Raw genomic sequence first — 4,831 nt, forward strand, 5'->3', positions numbered from 1 at the left:
AGCCTGGCCAAAATGGTGAATGCCCATCTCTACTAAACATACAACCATTAGGCCGGGTGCTGTGGCTCACGCCTCTAATCCCAGCACTTTGGGAGGCCGAGGCGGGCAGATCACGAGGTCAAGAGTTTGACACCAGCCTGACCAACATGGTGAAACCTCATCCCTACTAAAAATACAAAAATTAGCTGGGCATGGTGGCATACGCCTGTAATCCCAGCTACTCAGGAGGCTGAGGCGGGAGAATTGCTTGAACCTGGGAAGCTGAGGTTGCAGTAAGCCGAGCCTAGGTACCAGAGTGAGACTCCATCTCAAAAAAAAAAAAAAAATACAGACATTAGCCAGGCGTAATGGCAGCCACCTATAATCCCAGCTACTCAGGAGGCTGAGGCAGGAGAACCGCTTGAACCCGGGAGGCTGAGGTTGCAGTGAGCCGAGCCTGGGTAACAGAGTAAGACTCCATCTCAAAAAAAAGAAAAAAAAAAAAAAATTAGCCGGGCATAATGGCAGGCACCTGTAATTCCAGCTACTCAGGAACCTGAGGCAGGAGAATCGCTTGAACCTGGGAGGCTGAGGTTGCAGTGAGCCGAGCCTGGATAACACAGTGAGACTCCATCTCAAAAAAAAAATACAAACATTAGCCAGGCGTAATGGCAGGCATCTATAATCCCAGCTACTCAGGAGGCTGAGGCAGGAGAATCACTTGAACCCAGGAAGCAGAGATTGCAGTGAGCCAAGATTACACTACACTCCAGTCTGGGTGACAGAACAAGACCCTGTCTGGAAAAATAAGATAAATAAATACATAAATAGATAGATAAATAAATAAACACCTTTTGGTGTTGGAGTTCATGTTTTCAAACTTTTAAAGAAGCTTGTTGAGGTCTGTACCAGTTTCTGCTAAACCCTTCACTGTGAAATTTCCTGGATTTTTTTTTCTTTTCCTTCACTTTCCTATCCTCTCACCTCTTCTTCAGCTATGGGTTCTTGTATCAGTTCCAACAACTTATTCGTCCATTCCTCATGAACCACCTCTAGGAGCATCACAGTGTCATCCTCACCCACAGCCAGGTTAAAGCTGCCTGGCAAAGATCCAGGTTTGTTTCCCTCAGCATCACCACAGACACAAGGAATGCACTGCACTATGACGTCATGACTGCTCTGATGTAGCTAGGCAACAGGAATTTTTCAGCTCCAGTATAACAGTGGAATCTTATGGAACCACCATCATAGATTTGATCCTTGACGAAAATGTCATTATGCAGTGTATGGCTGTACTGCGCAACTTTACATAAAGGACTTGACTGACCTGACTTTGGTATCCTCAGGGGTCATGGAAGTAATCCCTCTGATACTGAGGGATGATTGTACTGCCTACATATACCAGAAAAGGAGATGATTCAAGTCCTAGGCGAAAGAGAGTGGGACTGGCTGGGTACAGTGGCTCACACCTGTAATCCTAGCACTTTGGGAGGCCAAGGTAGGTGGATTGCCTGAGCTCAGGAGTTCAAGACCAGCCTGGGCAACATGGTGAAACTCTATCTCTACTAAAAATACAAAAAATTAGTGAGGTATGGTGGTACATGCCTGTAATCCCAGCTACTTGGGAGGCTGAGGCATGAGAATTGCTTGAACCCGGGAGGCAGAGGTTGCGGTGAGCCGATATTGTGCCACTGCACTCCAGCCTGGGCGATGGAGCGAGAGTCCTCAGAAACAAAACAGAGTGGGACAGTGCTAGACTTCAGCACACTACCCGGAATAGTGAGAAATTTAAAAGTTGTGCATTCTTCATTTGTGGAACCTTCTGTGTAATATTTTCAGACCACAGTTAAACTCGAGTATCAAGAAATCAAACCAGCAGATAGGGAGCAACTACTGTAGCATCAACTTTAAATATTAGGCCTGCCCTCCACCTGAGTATAGAAATTAGAATCTCTGTAAGGACACACAAGAGCTGTTTCTGCAAAATGCCTCAGCACTCAAATGTGAAGCTAGGGCTGAGCTCCACCCAGAGGGGTTGAGCCCAGCGCAGTCCCCCGCTTCTGGCTCTTCGCTCCCCTTGGGCCCTTGCTGTCACCAGGATCCAGACAGTGGCAGGAAAAGGGAAAGAAATAAACACAGAACTTCAAAATGGAGGAGAGTTGGGGTGGGGTCAGGCTAGAGTGTTAAATCGGGGGCTACAGGGTGGGGGGGGGTCACAGAATCCTAAGAAGGTACTATCAGAACAAAGGCCTGGGGAAGGAAGGGTGTTTGTCACCTGCAGCTGAGGGGCCAGAGAGTTCCAGGCAGAGGGACAGCCCAGATGAAGCCTCTGAAGGAGGAGAAACCTGAGCCCACTGTTATGTGGGTTTCAAATAATTCCGTTTATATAGTTTGCTACATGAATGACGTGTGCGCTGTGATAAGAACTTGGAGTGCGTTCCTCCTTCCTTCATGAGTGATGCATCACCCCTTAGCAGCCCCCATAGATGAGAAATGGAGTAAACTTCCCTCCCACCCCAGAGAATGTGGTTGGACTCCCCCCTCCCCTGGAGAATGTTATATGGCACCTTCTCAGACCCCATATATGAGATTCTGACCTCGACTACTGGAATTCAAAATACACGGAAATTCAGGAGGTTGACAGTCACTGTGAGGACCGAGGCTGTGTGGCACACTCTGCTGTCAGGGGCCTCTCTGAAGACCTGTAGGCTATACTGAGAGGTGGCTGCATGTCAGCTGTTCTCCAGTGATCACACCGTTAGCCTTCAAGGTGACCTCAGAAGCCTTGACCAACACCAGCACTGCCCTCTAGCGGGCATGTATGGACATGACCTGTTCTTGCGGGTCTCCACTGGGCTGGATGCCATTTCTCCCAAGAAACTGCTTCTATCCATGTACTACTCAGACATTAACTGTACTCTTCCATATAGGCCTGTTTCCATCCTAACTGAGCAAATACATTTTTTTTTTTTGAGACAAAAATCTCACTCTGTCACCCAGGCTGAAGTGCAATGGCATGGTATCAGCTCGCTGCAACCTCTGCCTCCCAGGTTCAAGCAATTCTCCTGCCTCAGCCTCCCAGAGTAGCTGGGACTACAGGCGGCCGCCACCACGCCCGGCTAATTTTGTGTGTGTGTTTGCGAGACAGGGTCTCACTCTGTCGCACAGGCTGGAGTGCAGGGCGTGATCTTGGCTTACTGCAACCTCTGCCCCCTGGGTTCAAGCGATTTGCCTGCCTTAGCCCAAGTAGCTGGGATTACAGGAGTGTAAATAAATGTGTGATTTATTGTTTGTATTATAAATGAAAACACAAATAAGAAAATATCTCCTATTTTTAAAAACATTTGACAGGTTTACTTAATCCCCAGAAAGTACAGGGTGTCCCTCACCCAAGATGTGCAGGACTGCTGGGGCAAGGTGTTTGGGGAGTTCAGGGAGTATCTTTTGGACATATGAAGGTGGAGATGCCTGTGGATGCCCCAGCAGAGATGTCCAGAATGCGAATGGATACAGGATTCTGGAATTCAGGGGAGAGGGGTGGGTGGAGAGGGAAAACTGAGACAGGAAGGTGGTGTTTTGAAACCATAAGATGAGATCATTAGGAAAGGTAGAGGGTGTGGGCAAAGAGAACAGGTTTAAGGACTAAATTGTGGGACACTCCCATATTCACAGAAGACAGTTCAGGAGACATGAAGGTGATGACAAAATGTTAAACAGGGGCCAGGCGTGGTGGCTCACGCCTGTAATCCCAGCACTTTGGGAGGCCGAGGCAGATAGATCACGAGGTCAGGAGTTCAAGACCAGCCTGGCCAACACAGTGAAACCCTGTCTCTACTAAAAATACAAAAATTAGCCAGGTGTGGTGGCACGCGCCTGTAGTCCCAGCTCGGGACTACACAGGAGGCTGAGGCGGGAGAAATGCTTAAACCCGGGAGGCGGAGGTTGCAATGAGCTGAGATTGTGCCACTACACTCCAGCCTGGGTGACAGAGTAAGACTCCGTCTCCAAAAAAAAAAAAAAGTTAAACAGATTTTTTAAATTATGAAGAATCTCTTCAAAGCCAAGAAAAAAGAAGAGGAAGTGATCGGCTGTGCAAATTGTTGCTGACAGGGAAAGAAAGACGAGGACAAAAATTTAAAAACTGTATTAAGCCTGGTGCAGGGGCTCATCCCTGTAATTCCAGAGCTCTGGGAGCACAGAAGAGGGGTACTTACTTCCTAGACAAAGAAATGCAGTTAATATAATATTTTTTGTTTTAAAGATAGAAGGAAAACAAAGCCTTTATTGTATGTAGGAGTGGGTTTTAATGAATGATGCCTCCGTCTGGGTACACTTTGGGAGGCTGAGGTGGGAAAATCACTTGAGCTCAGGAGTTTAAGACCAGTCTGGACAACATAGCAAGACCCTAACTCTACAAAAAATCAAAATATTAGCATGGCACAGTGGCACGAACCTGTAGTCCCGGCTACCCGGGTGGCTGAGATAGGAGAATCGCTTGAGCCCAGGAAATTGAGACCAGCCTAGGCAACATAGCAATACCCCAACTCTACCAAAAAAACAAAATATTAGCGGCATACTGGCATGCGCCTGTATTCCAGCTATTCAGGAAGCTGAGGTGGGAGAATTGTTTGAGCCCAGGAGGTCGAGGTTGCAGTGAGCTATGATTATGCCACTGCACTCCAGCCTGGGAGACAGAGCAAGACTCTGTCTCAAAAACAAATAAATAAGTAAATAAATAAAAATATTAGCTAGACATAGTGGTACATGCCTATAGTCCTACCTACTTGGGAGACTGAGGCAGGAGGATCACTTGAGCCTAGGAGTTCGAGGTTACAGTGAGCTGTGACTGCCT

The 4,831-nt window shown here is 47.5% G+C and overlaps 2 protein-coding genes across 5 annotated transcripts in view; both read right to left on the reverse strand.

Annotated features, from left to right (window-relative positions):
• The window catches only part of ZNF610 (zinc finger protein 610), a 25,106-nt gene that overhangs the window by 16,753 nt on the left and 3,522 nt on the right, over nucleotides 1-4,831 (reverse strand). The window contains exon 1 of one of the 4 annotated variants that reach the window (XM_011946198.1): nucleotides 964-1,081. The exons of the other annotated variants lie outside the window; for them this stretch is intronic. The gene's annotated coding sequence lies outside the window, so the exon portion shown is untranslated. Of the gene's footprint in view, nucleotides 1-963; nucleotides 1,082-4,831 lie in introns of those variants that run through there. 4 annotated transcript variants of the gene reach the window in all.
• Nucleotides 1-4,831, reverse strand: part of LOC105514835 (zinc finger protein 480-like) — a 64,451-nt gene that overhangs the window by 6,274 nt on the left and 53,346 nt on the right. The gene's annotated exons all lie outside the window — the stretch shown is intronic.

The sequence above is a fragment of the Colobus angolensis genome, unplaced genomic scaffold (assembly GCF_000951035.1).
Source record: "Colobus angolensis palliatus isolate OR3802 unplaced genomic scaffold, Cang.pa_1.0 Scaffold25, whole genome shotgun sequence".
In the NCBI taxonomy this organism is placed as follows: domain Eukaryota; kingdom Metazoa; phylum Chordata; class Mammalia; order Primates; family Cercopithecidae; genus Colobus; species Colobus angolensis.